General features: G+C 38.9%; 1 protein-coding gene across 1 annotated transcript in view; it reads right to left on the reverse strand.

The window, feature by feature from the left end:
• The window catches only part of LOC103467510 (poly(rC)-binding protein 4-like), a 42350-nt gene extending 25247 nt beyond the window's left edge, over positions 1–17103 (reverse strand). The window contains exon 1 of the mRNA XM_008413951.2: positions 16671–17103. The gene's annotated coding sequence lies outside the window, so the exon portion shown is untranslated. The remainder of the gene's footprint in view (positions 1–16670) is intronic.
• Positions 17104–17435: the final 332 nt, after the last annotated feature.

Here is a 17435-nt window from a genome sequence, read left to right on the forward strand (position 1 = left end):
TCATCTATGCGCACGGGAGCTTTTCATTGCAGTTGTTGCTTTTCAAGGACTCAGAAACATTCAACAGCCTCCTCACTTATTGGCATCCAAGATAAGGACGTGCATCTATCTATCTATTAAAAATAACCCCACCTTTCATTCAAGTGTATTTATTCAGTTGGGGGGGGGGGGCATGGCTCTTTTCAAAGGCACACTTGGAAATAAAGAGGGAAGGTGCTCTTACTTGCAAGTAGTCAAGTTTATTTTCTTATTTGAAATGTTTTTAAAGTCACAATGACAATTCTAATGCTAGTCTAGCATATTTGAATATGCTATGCTTGTTATAACTGGCAACTAACAAATAAGAACAAAAATACAATACGTAACAATATATTTAATGCAAAGATGTATTAAAATGTGGAGGGTTTCTGTCTAGATTCAATATTGTTCATATTCATCATTTATTGAACATTATATGACCTCATTAACTCTACTGGCTGCATTGTTGTTTTTGGAAAAATCATGCTTGTGCCGCTCCTCCCTGCATCAAATCGAAGATAAATTCTAGTACATTTATAGAATCAAAAGGCTCTGATGCTGCATGATGCAGTTTCATGTGCAGAACTTCTTCATTAGCTGCAGTTGATTTAATATTAATGGAGATATTCATAGCAAAGTCATAATGAACAGTACTCTGTGTGCTATTGACCAGAGGCACCCGCAGAGTCAGCAGTGTTCCTGTTTGGGGATCCAAACTGTCAGAGTATAACCGGGAACACCAGAGTTATCCGTATCTCTGCAACATGTTTCTCCCACAGTGAACATTGCTATTTTTTTTGTCAACAGAGTAGCAACATATTATTTTCTTCTTCACATGCGTGGATTAGATTCCTGCAAAGCTAATCTAACTGATTTTGAATTGTGACGAAAGTGATAAACGTGAACGTGTTTAGAGCTCCAGTCAAAAGTCGGGTTTTATCTGCCCCAACTGAGCGGCCTAGATCAAAACGAAACAAAGATACAGAAATTATAATCGGGCGGTAAACGAGAAGCATCTGCACTGATTCCAGCGGCAGGAGCTCTGTGCGTGTCAGCCATGTGCCACTCGGTGTGGAGATTAATGTGGGAGTCACCTGGCTGCTCATACTTTCAGCGTGATGTGTATAATTAGTTCGTGTTCTCACTGATTTATGTATGCCAGTGGGAACATGGAAAGAGAACAGTAAGCAGAACCTGCATTTAGCTATATTCTCAGACTTATTGTTGACTTTATGTAACCAATGTCTATCTCAAAATGCAGTTTGAGTTTTAAGTAACCGCTCTGTTGAACCCAGATGAGACTTTATTGGGCCCCAATAGCTTCGTGGAAACCCATAGCCCAAAATGAACGAGAACAACAGCAGGTTGCTATTGAAAAACAAACAAACAAACAAACAAACAAACAAACAAACAAACAAACAAACAAAAAAAGTGTTTAAATCTGTCAGTTTATTAGTTTAAAACCACTGCTGCGGTCTTCACTGTTGACTCAAATATATTGCAGGATATGAAACAAACAAAACTGTTTTAACTTATTAAGAAGTTTAACGCCTACTATCTTTCATCACCTTGACAGTATTCCTTACTTGCAAAAATGTTCACACAAATTCAGTTTCTATTGATTTTCTAGCAGATTTAAAACTATTCGAGTTGAATTAAAGTTATAAGCAAATAAAAAGAGTAAAACACAGCAAAACAGAACTACCTTTAATGCATACTCTCACATTACAACACAGTGACAATATACAGTGTTTTACTATATGTTCACTTGATTTCTAAAGGACACATCCGACTCAGCAACATTATAACAACAAAGCTGCACTCAAACCTTAGAATTAAACATATTTATTAAATAAATAGATTTATTGAGTATACAAGATCCTTGTTTGAGATTCATGAAGCCTGTATTTATGTCTGAAAACACAAGAATGTCTTTGCGACAAGATAACCTGGCACAGTATCTGTATTTGTGAAAACAACAAGTGTTTCAATCAGTTGGCTGTTTTTTATGAGCTGGATGCATCGTCACAACGCTTGTTTCAAGTTGGAGACTTGAAAACATTCCATGCGCCATTACAAAGCCCAGCGTCTGTTCAAAGCTACATCTCTGTCATAACGAAAACAATTTCTAGGTATTTGATTGACTAATTGAACAACAGACTAATACAAATCAGTTTCACATAATTAGATAAAATGAGTCCGCAGCCAACAGTGGAATCCTTCATTAACATGGATCATATGAACCACAAATAATTGTTTTCTCTCATAATCACTGAGTTGCTTGTTTGTCTGCCAAATGCATTCCAACCAGCCTACAGTTGAACTGTATTCCAGCCTACTGCTGCAGTCCTGCTGCCTGATGAATGTGAGCCTTTTTTTTTTCCTTTTTTATGAAGCTCCAAGCCATCTACTGAGCTATGTGAAAACATCACATTTAATAAATAGCTGTTATTTTAGATATGAGATTCAGTTCCCCCAGAGACCTGTGCGTGGGCAGGTTTATTGTTTTCACTTAGTGCAGCAAGGCCACCACTATGTAACTGATTTATTTAGTTTATGTGCAAGCCTCTTTCTTAAGTTGTCACCAAGTCTGACACTTCCTGTGAGTTTTATATTCCCGCCATGGTCGTGAAACAAAGCGACATGCCAGGCCGTCACAATGCGGCTCTAAAGCACATATCTGTGGTGTCGCTTTGCCATGGTGAATTCCAGCGAATAGACCCTGCTCTGCTTTATGAAAGGCCTGCCTATTGGATTGTCTTACTCAAGTATCACTTTGAGACTCATCTTCTTTCACCTTCCCATAAATATCCAACAAAATCCAACTGTTTGACTCAAGATAAGTGTTTTTTTTTTCTTCTTGCTCTTAGCTACTAATGTATGTCCAAGCAATCAGGGCTTAAAGCTTGATCGATGCCTCCTGAACACGTGTTATCGCAGAGCACATTTGAGCAGCCTGTGGGCTAACTCAATTCCATTAGGCACGGAAAGGCATGGCTAAAATGTTAGCACTTTATTGTATTAGGAGTTAATGGTTGGAGGGATCATTATGTGCATCTCCGTGGGTTGATAACAAGGCATGTGCTTTGTGTCTCTGTGAGGGCGGTGAGCCTCTGAACTCCTCATTTCCAGAATCCCAAGCAGCAGCGTTCCGCGATGAACACAGAGGCCCTCTGTTCTAAATTAGACCTGGTAACTCAGAACAGAAAATTAGCAAAGTGCAGACCTTGGCGGAGGCTGCCAAAACGCAGACAGACCCGGGGAAGAAAGGCAGAGAGCTCATCCTGCTCCTTATTCACAGACTTTGTAACCCTTTTGTTGCTCTGACTGACTGAACACATTACATGTGAGCTCCAGTTGTGAGTCACCATTTGTAGTCATATCTGCTGCACTCCAAATTAAGCACGACTGTGATGACACACACAAAAACATACACACAAAAACAAATGTCCAAAGGTGGAAATTACTCATCGTATTGCTGACTAAGTGAGTTACACTCACAATTGCTACCGAATTATCTATCAACACAACAGCAAAGCAACACAGTTCTACAACGGTGAAGGTTAGATAACCGTTATGCTAAATGCAGGACATATGAGGAAACCAACTAGGACTCAGCTTCACGGCTAAAACGGATGAACTCCGAGGAAGTGATGAAATAAGAAGATAGTGTTTCTTCCAGCTGGAAGCAACTGTGTCTGCTACTGCAGTGGAAGTAACAGGATTTGGTTGGTTAAAAATTAAGAGCTAAACAGCAAGTACAATAAGTTAGACTTTATTTTAGGGTGTTTTTATTGACCTATAAAAATAATTTTCCTACAAGAGCTTTTATCTCTGGAAGCCTTCCTGAAGACCAGAGAGCAGAAAGGACCATTAGTGTTTTAAAGCGAACTTAATGAAGAACGTATTAATTTTAGCTTAACTGAAATAGGCAACTCCAACCAGGTTTTTACATACAATACACGAAAAACCATTTTTTTCTTTTATGTTTTCTAGGTCAATTAGGATATTACCACAATTATTTTGCTTGCTTAATGCCAGTAAAAAGACAAATGTAGTGCTTAAGAAATGTTTAACTTTCTCTAAATTTACAAGTACAATTTAAAGTTCTTAGTGTTTAGAAACATTTCTGTGATGGCTCAAACATTTTAGGCATTCCTTCTAACAATCTCATTAATTTTGCATTCATTTTGACTCATTTCTTCTGACGGTGTAACTGAATCAGGTTTGTAGGTTTTCAGCCATCAGGGCCACTCCAAAATATTGAACTTATGGTTTAAATCAATTTGTAACTATTTGGCTATATGCTTAGGGGTCATTATCTATTTGAAAATGATATTTTTACCTAAGCTTCGGTCTCCTGGTTGATATTTTGAGATGTTGTTTCAGTATTTCTACATGATGTTGATCTTTCATGATGCCATCTATTCTGAGTCCCTCCTGCTGCAAAACATGCATATGAGAAGACGGTCCCTTCCAGTTAGGATGGTCTTCCTAGGCTTACAAGCTTCTCCCATTTTCTTTCAAATATAACAATGCTCATTGTGGCAAATTACTTACATTTGATTCCCACCAGACAGCAAAGCATGTTTCCAAAAATTAAGCTCAGTGCATCTGAAAACGGTTGTGGAATCCATGTGTGGTCAAGTCACAGGTCTTTCTAGGACTATTTCTAATAACAGATAAGACTAACAGAAACTCAGACTTTAAACACATTAAGACTAAAAACTTCCTTTCAGTATTAAATGTTTAGATTTGAACACAGATTTATGACAGTCTTCACTGAAAGATACATTTAAGGTTTGGCATAATCAGGGCCTGAATAATTAATTTAAAGCCACACAAATAAGTTTTACAGATTTTTGTTGTTGTTGTTGTTATACTGCTGGTGTACGCATTTTTGTTTGAGTCATTTTTGATTAGTTTATCAAATTTAACTATCAGTAACAGCTCTGGTAATTAACTCTGGAATAAAAAGATTGGTTAAAGAGGTCAAATCTTAAAAATCTAATAATTGTACCACAAATACCAGAACTAGAAGTGTTTTGTTGTTTTGATGATGATGAGTAAAATAGTTCTTATGCAAATAGCCAATTATCTGGAGCATCAGGAGCACCTGCCAAGACTTTTTTTTTCAGTTTGGAGAAAATAAAACAAGAATGTTAAATCTGAAAAAAACTTTTTATTTGAAAATTACTTTGAATTGAGGGAAATAAAACATATTTAACATTTATTAAATTCAGCAAACACTTTATGTGATGGACTTTTTTCTGAGAAATGGTCTCAAATTTTAATAAGTAATCCAAATGCAAACATTCAACATAACATTCAATCTATATAATAAACTTGCTAGTAAATGAGAGTCAGAAACCAATGCAGTGTTTTTGTATCTGACTTACATCAAAGTTGTGATGGATAAAAGCAGCCAGCGTACATCCCTTGACAACCACCAACAATATTTTCTTTCTTGTCATGTTTTCGGTATCTTTCATTCCAGAGAGACTGCTGAGATTAAAAGGATCTGAGCAACTGACTTGTGTGGAGATTCGGACACCTGTTCTGAGGCAACCGCGTCCCACAAAGAACCGGTAAACAGACGGCTACAGGCTGGATTAGGACACGCAGGAGGAATGAGGCCATGCCTTGTGTATCCTGGCGAATGACAGAAACAAGCTCTGCTGTCTGCATGGAGGGGCAGAGAACCTGCGCCGTGGACAGACAAAGGCTGAGAGGACGAGGCGGCCTCTTGGACACGCAAGGAGCAGTAGGTGAAAGGGTGTTGATGTGTGTACACACGCACAGCAAGGGCAAGACATCACAACCATTCAGACACACACGCACACACGCACACACACACACACGCACACACACACACACACACACGCACACACGCACGCACGCACACACACACACACACACACACGTCACACCACTCTGTACACACCCATGCATACCGCAATATCCCCAGCACCACCACCTCACGCTCAGCTGCTGGGATGAAAGGAGCCAGCCATTTTTACAGCACACACATGTACGGAGAAAATGCGAAGCTGAGACACAAGTGCAAACATGCTTTGATCTGCTGAGAAGTTCCTCAGGACGACTCAGCGCATCAATCTGTCGTGAACCAATTCGAGCAACAGCAAAAGCTCGAGCACATGCACTGGCACAATGACAGATGTCCTCAGAAGATGATGATGCTGAAAAACTTGACGCGAGGCACAAGCAGGCCTCCAGGATGCTCTTCAACCAGCTCTTTGCTAGTCTCCTCTAAATTTAAATGAGATGCTTAGGGATTACACACACACATCCATACAAAAGGACCTAAAATTGGAACTATGTATATAAACATAATTTGTAACCTGACCACACAGTGAGGGCAAACACTGCTGGAGAATGACTGCATGTGGCATCACAGTAACAGTATAATACAATTTACAAAATAGTTTCACATTTTTTTCAACCACAAATCACAATGCCTTTTCTTGGGATTTTGTGTGATAGACCAACACATAGTGTAGCCTGTAATAGAAAAAAAGTGCTAAGTGTACTTTGCACTTTCTTTTCCTATAATGTGGTAGTGAAACATTCTTGTAATATGTCTTCCTTTTAATAGTATTTTTATTTTATACATATGAAAAGGGAATAATTTGCATTACCCTGATACCCTTAAATAAAATGCATAGCAACCGTGTGCCTTCACAAGTCCCCTATTTGGAGAACAGATTCTACTTGTGTAATTGGCTCTCAGCGTAAACATTGTGGTTCTTTGAAGATCTCTGGAGCTTGGTAGAGAACCTTAGTGAAGAAAATGGGAAAAAACCCAAACTTAAACTTGTCTTTCAGAAAAACAAGCCACAGGCTGAAAAAAGCTCGGTTAGCGGCTTCCCTGAAATCAGGACAAAGTCTCTAAATACACAGCACCAACTAGATGGTTTAGATCGAAGCATATTCATGTGTTAGAATGGTCCAGTCACAGTTCAGACATAGATCCAATTTTGAATTCATGGTTGAAATGAAAATGTGCTGGTCAAATAAGCTGTCCATCTGAATTAGCCCAAATTTGGCAAAGAATGAGCAAATCTTTCAGTCTTGCTGTGGGAAGCTGGTAGAGACCTACCCCAAAAAGATTTACAACTGTGATTCTTTTGGGGTATGTTATAAAGGGGATGTTATATCAGTCATTGACTCAGGGGGGCTGAATATAAATGCCACATTTTTCAGATTTTTATTTATAAAAGAATTAAAACATCTATTTCTTTCGCTACACAATCACGTGCTGCTTTGAGTTCGTCTATCACATAAACACCCAAACAAAAGAGTTTGTGGTTGTAAAGTGACAAAATGTGAAAAGGTCCAAGGGAGAAGAATACTTTTGTAAGACAAACCAAAGCAAATTTATTTGTACAACACATTTAAGCAACAGGGCAATGTAAAGGGCTTAGTATGATACAAATTAAGAACAAATAACAAAAAAGGCAAAGGATGGGAAGATAATGAAAAGAGCTATTCATAAAATTTCCATGAACATAACTTCACAGACTGTGCTATTTGAAGCTGCACCAAAAATCATCTTCATGGAAAAGTTTGCTTGAAGAAAATGAAGCTAAATCTTGTCAGAACAGATTTTCAATAGACTTGCAAAGCCTTTCAAAAAACTGTTAAACAGAAACCAAGGACAGAGCTTACACAGAAAAACCCCGACACACACACAAAAAAAATGTATATTTCATGCTTTTTGACATAAAAGTTAGAATGCATGTATCTATTATGTGTCAAATATCATGTCTTTATAATTTACGAGCTCTCGAATTGATGATAGAGAGGTTACAACAAAGCAGCTTCAATTGCTCAATCTCTGCACTGACGCGAGGGTTTTAGTTGTGAAACAGGAGAGGCTTGAAATTAAAGAGCACTGTTTCATCTCTCGGCATGTCTGTCTCAGCTCTGTCACATATAATGAGACGGGTCAGGCCTTGGCACAGAAGGGCCCATGTGCTCCTATCTGCCCCCGGCTTCATCTGTTGTTAAAGCGTAACCGTGTCAGCCTGCAGTGCAAGTCGCCTGTCAACCGCGGGGGCCCGGGAGAAGGCTATCAGACCCCCTGAGCCCGCTGCTCTTGGAGCTGCCCGGCAGAGAGGGGCCCAACAGTTGTGTTTGCCACAGCCACGGTGCCTACATGTGGGAGGAAGCTAGTGACTAACCTTCGGCAGTCAGATTTTGAATCCATTAGATGTGAGGCTTTAAAAGGGACTAAAATATTTTTTTTGAAAAAAAAAAAAAAACATTACAATATAACCCAAAGTACAGGTCAACTAATTGTTATTCTGACTGGCTGGCAGCTTTATTTTTATTTTTCAGAATTTTATTTTATTTTTTATGAAATCACTAATAAATTAAGAAAACCAAAATCAGCTTTAGGTCTAATGCAGATACCATCACGTTTTCCTACAATTACCAGGTATCTTGCAGAAAAGGTTGCACATTAACAACATTAAAGCCAACTGTGCCAGGGAGGCATCTTTATCTATTTATGTCCTTTCATTAAAGAGGCAGAAACCCAAAAAGTGTTTCCTATTTTAACCCTCGTCTGTGAAACTAAATTAGCTTTGAAGGATTTTAGGTTTGTTGAAATGGGTCTTATATTTTTGAAAGAGACTAAGAGTGGCCTGCCTTTTAGATTTAGAGTTAAATGTTGAGAAGATCTGATTTGAACAATGATGTAAAACAACACTTGAAACCCAACTGTCATTGCAAGTGGAAGCCATTTAGGCATTTGTCACCTACCTAAAAATGACTTTATAGATTCTGACTAGGGACCCAGTAAATATTAAACTGGTGTTTTAGACGCTTTAGATGATAATTAGCTACAAAAATAATATCTATTTTCACAATGCTTAATGTTGGATTTTGTACGTGCTTAAATTTTTTTTGTATGAGATTTTGGTCTTCTCTCTCTTCTCAACTTGATTTGCTTTTGCTGTTTATTAAATAAATTAAAACTAACAACTTTCATCATTGCATGTACTTTGCTTTTTTGAGTTTAGTTTGCAATTACGTCATTTTATGTTAGATGAAACATTACCTACAGCAAAATGTCAGCAGCACATTTCTTCCTCCTTAGAAATAACTAAATTAGATTTGGTCAAAAATCAGATTCAGAAATGGGTATTGGCAAGGGAACACCTGGATGTCCCATCTCTAATTATGCTCAAGCTATCAAGTTGTTGCTGCAAATTCACAAGAAATAGCCAAAGGTGATTTAAATGCAGGAGAAACATATTGCGTCACCTGTAAAGCCTGTAGCGGAGCACGATGGCCTGAGCATGCAGAGCTGCCAGAGATCCACGGCTACTGATGTTTATTGATTAAATGACAAAAAACAGGAGCAGCTGGTGGAAACCTGTCAGCTCACATTCAGCCATATGCTGTGAAGCTGATTGGGTGGCGCTTCACAGAACAGATGTACAAAATTAAAAGCTGTCACAGCAACCCAGTGTGTCCTAAAGGCGCAGAAGTGGATTATTCTAAGCGGGCTGAATCCTTGAGTCACTTGAACTGAACACAATCAAAGTAAAGTGTTCTATTCTCTGAAGGCAAGATTAAAGATGCAAAGATCCACAAACAACTGAAAATGGCTGCAGCAAAGGCCTGGTGAAACATCACAAATGAGAAAACCCATTGTTTGATGTAGTTTCTCCAAATTTCATAAAGTCAGTGCCTCCACAACCTCCTGGTAAAGCAGAATAAAATATATTTTCTTTGAATCAATGTTGACTTATATTTAAATCCCTCAAAGCTGCGACTCCAGATCTTTAATTCATATTTTCGCAGATAGATGTGAAATCCAGTAAACTAAAGCGGGGAGTCTTGACTTTATGACTAATTGCCTTTTGTGTGAAATTATTTTATTTCAATGTTTTTGAATTCACGTTGCTCAGGACGAGGGTTTACTGTGAAGACAGTTACTTGAAGCAGTTGGCTTGTAAATACAGGGGCGATAAATACAGAAAATTACACGCGCTGTATGAAAAAAACATTTTTTACTGTCTGGATGTAAATCTGACAAACAGTTCTTTGTTTTAACTCAGGTTTAATCATCAGATTGTTTTCTATCCACTAAATGCCAGAAAAGATGACAGAGAGAGTTTCTTGAGTTGACTATTTCATCACTTTTTAAAGGAATTTCGGGAAGCCCAGATGATGACATAACTTTGCAAGCTTCTGATAGGTTAATTTTTAAGGCAACTCCTCACACATGCAGCTTATTTTTGTGACATCATGGCATTACAAAACTCGGACTTTCCTCACCATAGACAGGGCTGAAAAGGTTTGAGAGAGCAAGCTCTACATTCAGTTACACCAGTTCTGTCAGCAGGAAATCTCTGCAACTATTATGAGAAACATAAGCAGGAACGGCAAAAAATATTTTACCCAAGTAATAAAGTTTTAAAAGCATTACTATTACATTTTAGAAAACTTTTGAATTTAAAGTAAAAACAATCTGTCTCCAGCAATCCAAAGACTGCAGGTTTGCCAAAGGTGCAGTGTTTTTGGACTGTAGGAGGAAGTCGGAGTACCCAGAGAAAGTCATTGCATACAGAAGCAGAACATGCAAACTCCATGTTGAAAGACTCTTGACTAATATTCAAGCCTTGATCCTGCTGCAAGGCAACAGTGCTACCAACAGATAATTCCAACTGGATAATTCCAGTTGGATAAGTCCAACTGATGTTAAACAGGACAAGGTTAGTTTCATTTTCTGCCAGACAACAAGGAAAACTGATATCATGCACTGTATCTTAATCAAAGTTGTGTAATGTAACTTATAACATATTATGAACATATAGTATGAGACAGATATCCTGAAATGCACCGCTCCAGATCAGAAACAACCAATCAGAAATGGGAGGAGGAACTTAGCACTGTCATATATTTACATATTTTTTATAAATTTTACCTGCTGCTTACTGTAACTATTTTATGTATTGAATTAAAAGGAATAAATGAAAATTAACTTGTGCTCATGTCAAAGGGTTTGTCTGCAAAAGCAAGCTTCTCTGGCCATATCTGATGAGAAGCTAAGACACTTTCTCACTCCATTATTAATGTCAATTGTTCAAAAGACATCAATTCTAACTCAAGGTTACTTTAAGCACATACCTATTACAGAGCATTGAGTCATGACGTTGTTTTTACAGAAGGTGCCATCTTCCGATTAAATAAACAAAATGTTCTTCTTCCTCCTTCTTCTTACAGCCAGCAGAGTGGCAACTACTGAAACACGTGGATAATGAACCTTGCAGAGCTCCGTTTCTGAGTTGTCAAGTGTTATCTCCCAAGCGGCTGTTGGTTCCAGACACACAGTGACAGTGTCTGAGCCTGAATTACAGCTGGCTTTAGTTTTAGTGTAGGTGGACTGTGGCTGAAGCCAGTTGTCAGATTGGTCTGAATGACCAATTTGTCTAAAAGCAGAGGCTGTTTTAAAAACCCTTGAAAGATTTTGAGTAAAGTGTTTTCCTAGCTTCTCGGGAGTGTTTGCGCTTCCACGTAAACCTCTGGAATTTTTCTGATTGCTTGCTTTGCTTCACAAAAGCATCCCTCCTATTATCAGAGAGCCTCTATTGGCTTCATATATCATTCTCAATGGTTTTTTCCCCTTTCTTGTACTGCGGAGAATTCTCCATGGCAGGGTATTAACTCTAGCTTTTATCCCATCCCTCTTATTGGATGAAGGTCACTCCCTATATCTGCAAAATGACTTTTCTTTCTCCTCTTTCATCCTGCTTTCCTCCCATCCTCCACACCAGGGCATGAGTCAGAGAATCTGACACCTCAGGAGGAGAGAGGAGAGCAGAAGAGATGGAGGGAAGCAAAAGGGGAGGCAAACAGAGAGGCAAAAAAGGAGGGACAGAGACATTTGGAGGGAGAAGAGATGAGCTGATCAATATCTTTCAGAAACAAGGAACTGGAGACGATCTGGTCTGGCTCTGCTTCCTTGACACACAAGATACTGTATCAAACATGGCAATTCAATTTGTCAGTGAACAGTTGGTGGTGGGACTCATTTTCTTCCCTCCGATTCCAACTCTTTGTGTTTTATTTGGCTTGAAATAGTACTATTTCAAGCATTTTTACACTCGCAAATTGGCTGAACCAATGGCGTGGAACTTGTGATAAAACACTGCCATGCACGTTGAGCTAAAACTACATATTACATAAGCTTCAAAACAAACTGAGCACAAGCCCAAAAATAGTGCCGTCCGTGTTAAATATTTCATAGCCTTGCCAGCTGAAGGGGGATAAAAAGCTTCTTTCCCTCTTAGTCGCAACAGAAAACACACACACACGCGCATACACAGAGATGCAGATGGCCAGCTGAAAAGAAAAACCTCCATTTAGCGTACTGCGGAGCAAAGCGGATTACTGTCGCGAAGGCAGTCTTTTAGCTTTCTTGCTCGATGTACAAGACTTATTTTAGAGAGCTGTACTTAGCATATACATATCGCTATTTTCTAACTGATTATCTGTGCGAGAGTCAGCCGAAGATTATAAGAGGCCCAAAAAAGAATTTAAATTGGGCGCCCCACTACCACTTAATACTATTCCCAACCAACTAAAATAGCATCATTAATTCCTCTTTAAAAGTTTTCTCAACCTAAGTGTTTGCATGTTTACCATTTAACACCTCTACATTTATGGTTTAATGCGGCCATGTCACTACAATATATAAAAATTTGATCCACACTTAAAACCGGTTGCCGTGGATGTTTTTGGGCAACACTTCACCACTGCAGCTTCCACACACCATGTGTAGTACTCTTGCTTGTCCCTGCTGCAAATCCTATGCAACTGCTTAATTTACGATTAACTCCCCTCTGTATGCCAGATGCTTGAAATTGAAACTGATGGCTTGACCTACTTCCTCATTAATTTGGCTAATATTTAGCTGACCCCTGCCCCCCCGGAGGATCTAATAGAGCACTGAAATTAAATTTACAGTAAGTTATCTGATTCTTAAATATACAGTAAAACAAATAATAAATAAAATCAGATGGTGACATGACAAAAGTGAAAAGCAAAAGTACAAACTGGAGGAATGCTTTTATTCCAGCTTTTCCCTTTAATGCTGTGTAAATATTGGCAAAATGGTTAGAAAAACTTAAAGATTAAAGTCCTTAACAAGCCTTTCTGCCATGAATAGTAAAGCCACATCTGTATATATGCCCATGAGATATGGAGAGATGTATGTTTAAACATAACAATAAAAAAGACGTTTCCTATTTTAATTTTAAAAAAACAATGATCATATGATGGTCACATTTTATTAAAATAAACATTAACATTGCTAACTGTAAAAGCAGCCTCGGTATATAACTTCTGGGTTATCTATAAATATCCACATTCTGTAACAGTCTTAAAACAGATTGCCAATATTTCCAAATGATATGTGTTTCATAGTAAATAGAGTCAGGAAGTTGTTGCTCTTCAATAGAGTTTCAGAGTTTTGTGGTAAAAAAAATAATACCTCTACCAATGCATCCAAAGCATTTTATATACAGTTTATAGGATTACTATATTAATTTTGTTTGGGTGCGCAGCAGTTTTGCTGCTGCTGACAGACAAAACTTTCAGAGTTAAATTGATCAAAATATGATGTCCTGTTTCATAAGACCGAAACAACGGAGGAATCGGCCTCGACAGTCAGTACCATCAACAGAACTGAGGCAGATCATGCCCATCTCTATTGATTATAACATATACATTTGTTCAAAAAATTCAAATTTGAAATAAAAAAAAATAAAAATTCTACATTTTCCATTTATAATCTTTTGATTTAAAATTTAAAGTAAGCTCATCAGTCATAAATACAACTAAGTTGTTGAGTTGTGAGGAGTAAGCACTCTTGGGGGCCCCCTGCCGACTTCACAGCCAGAAACAGGCCATTGTTTGCTTATGACTTTGGCTGGTTCTGCTCAGGACGAAATGGACAGAATGAAGCCAGCTCTATGGGGATGACTTCTGAACTAAATAAATCACGCTCATGAGACTCTTTGAAAGACACAACAGCAGGGTCACGCGGCCTGCGCGGTCAATCCGTAGAGCTCAACACAGAGCTATCTTTTCATAGCTGGGACCGCCTAAAGCCCTGACTGTGTTCAGACGAGAGTCACATTGTGCCCCCGAAGAAAGAATCTCCTGTTGTTTATCGGTATTCAAGCTACAGCTACCAATCAACAAGTATTCACATTGAAACAGTACCAAAATGGTACAGAAGGCTTATTTGAGCGTCAAGAGTCCGTAGTTATTAGAGTGCAACGAGCTCTGGATAATTGTTTGAATGCAGGTTAATGCCTATGGAGGGATTTTGTTGAAATCATGCAGCGGAAATTAATTTGTATCACAACAACACTCCTTTGACAGCAACGTAGAATTTAACGTCTGGCTTTAAATGATTATCATAATTTGCCTCGTAAAAGGTACAGCTCCATTACACAGCAAGATGTAATTGTGACCAATTTTACACAGTAGAATGACACAATTCCAGAAATATGTTGGTGATTTGTCTAAATTATCCTGGATACTGGGTACATAGCTATAATTTTTATTTCTCTTTGCAGAATCGAGTAAAACATTCTGCACGTGGTTACATTTACTTGATGACTTCAAACTAAAACGACCCCCTCCCCTCCACTTTCACGTTCCCTCATCTCCTTTCAGTCGGCCAGAACAGCAGCTTAGTAGATGAGAAGGATTATTGGCAGTTCCCAGATGCTGGAGCAGCACATGTCAGGATCTGGCCTCTGTTATTTATGAAGCCTCTCAGCCCCCAGCCTCTCTCTGCACCACAGATGCAGGTGGGCTTTCATTATTGAAGATGTTCTTCCACTTCTTATTAGATCTCAACCTCTCAGAGTGCATTAAGGAATTGAATCTGGACAGAGAGGCAGCAATATGTGATGATCTGACATTGCACCCCCTGGAGTTCCTCTAAAATACAGTTCTGCCACACATCAGCTAAATTGCTTGTTCTATTCAGTTTCCAGGAATAGGCTAAGTATTGTGTTTGCACTCCAGCAGACGCCCTTTTAACTGCACACAACCACAGAATAGAATCGTGTTTTGTATTGATTTCTCTTCGGTGCTCAGGAGGACAAATCTAAAATGAGTTATCCAATTTTTTATTTTTTAAAATATTTTTAGTAAAAAAAGACCATGTTACGTATTTTATCCAACTCCCAGAAACTGTTATGTGATGGTTTCACATTTGTCTCTTTCTGGTTAGTCAAATACCTTACCAACAACAACTCAGTCAGTCAGGGTTTTAATCAGCTGTTTTTACATTTAAGGTGAGCAGTAGATTATGTTATTTACTAGTCTGGATAAAATACACACTTGCTAAAAAGAACTAGCAAATACATCATTGGGAATGTACTAAGAAATTGGCTGCTGACTGGAAATAGGAAATTTTGTCTTTCCTGGATATATCTATCTGTTGTGTTTTTGCTTTGCAACAGCGGCAAAATCCTGTTTAAGTGTAAGCTATATTACACTCAGTGTGAAAATGCCTCTAGTCAAAATATTTAAAAATACATATTGATAGATTGTATATGATTAAATCGAGAGCAGGTGTTATTTCATTTGAAGGCAGATTTTGGAAGAAAAAAAATAGTGATATTGTACACTAAATGTTTTATTTTTACTTGTTAGGAGAGCTAAATCAGAGCTTTTGAAAACTTTTCAGAAATTTGTATTGCAATTTGATCATTTTTGTAGAATATTTTTTATTTAATTAGGTAAAATAACTCTACCAGTTTGCTATAGAAAGAACTGGAAGAAAATATAATAATTCTGTATTGTGACAAAGAAACAAATGCTGTCACTGAAACTCAATGCAGTGACAGAATTTTTTTTTTAGTCTGATAATAATAAAAGTGAAGAGCAGGTGTCCAGCCAAATGCCACCAGCGCTTAGTTTCTGCTTGAATTCTCGTCTTCTTATCATGAACACAGTGCATCTATCCAGTGCGGCATGGTGCAATTAGGCATCTTGGTGAATAATGGTGCTGTCACACACACTCGCTGCCTCAGCACCAAGCAGGCGCCCACTGTACTGTACTTGTTGAGAACAGTCTTTGTGGTCAGGGTTGGCCTCTTCTTCAGCAGGGTCCGCTTTTAATACCATAAAACCGTCAACACACACTCTCTCTCTCTGTCTCTGTCTCAAACACACACACGCACACGCACGCACGCACACGCACACACACACACACACGCGCGCACCCCCACACGCACACACACACACACTCACACACACAACAGACCAGTTGTCTCCTCATTTGGACACTTTCTGCCATGTGCTGAATTTACCAGCACAGGTATTTTATGGAGATTAGGGCTTCAATAATTCAAATATGCACTCAGAAGATTTATTACACAGGCTACTACTCAGATCAGTGCGTCAAAATATGACAGATCATGTAGTGGCTGGATAGAAAGATCTGATTAATTTCAGGAGTTTAAATTAACACAAGTTCCCCTCTTATCGTTTAAAAAGACATATTGCAAGAAATAACAGCCGATCAGACCTAACATTTCACTTTTCACAAGCGCGACCTCAGTTGTAAATTAGACACCAAAGCGTCCTCTTACCCGTTTTCATGGAAGAGGTCTCGGGCTGCTGTTCTCACTGAACTATTCCCCTGGATATGCGTTTATCGGCCTTTGTATCCACATATAGTCCGGTGACTCGGAGGTGCAGAGCGGACTGTCCTCTCGGTGTGTCAGCAGACTGGAGTGCAGGGCGCCTGTGCGCTGAGGAGGGGAATCACACGCACACACAGACACAAGCACACGCTCTTTCTCTCACACGCACTCACTCACGCACGCACACACACAAACACACGCACACACGCACAGATATGCGTTTTCTCCAACTACCACCAACAATCTTGGGAATAAAAATCTCTGGGCTCGGCTGCTTTCTGTGCTATATGCTCTGTTTGAATCCCCGCCTCTGCCGGTGAGTTGGTGGGGTGTGTGATCCCTTCTATCCCCGCAGGACCACGATCTGGGAGTGCTGCGCACTTCTACCTTGCGTCGCAGCGCAGCTCCCACGTTCAGTATCAACGTGTTGGAAGTTTATCAGCAGTACGCCAGCATAATCGTGTATTTGATTCAGGAAAGTTGCAGTGCTTAGAGCTTTTTTTCACCGTCCAATTTTGCTTCTTTCTCCCCTTTTATAATTTTTATTATGCAAATTACACTTTAAGTGTAAATCTCACAGCAATTACCTACAAACTGCAGCGGAATACAGGCTTAAAAGTACAAATATGCAATACAAGGTCCTCTCGACAGCTTTTGAAGTTTTAGATGCATCAGATCAATAGTTTTCTTTCACTTGGCGCCATCTAGTGT

Source organism: Poecilia reticulata, linkage group LG7 (genome assembly GCF_000633615.1).
Source record: "Poecilia reticulata strain Guanapo linkage group LG7, Guppy_female_1.0+MT, whole genome shotgun sequence".
Taxonomy (NCBI): Eukaryota; Metazoa; Chordata; class Actinopteri; order Cyprinodontiformes; family Poeciliidae; genus Poecilia; species Poecilia reticulata.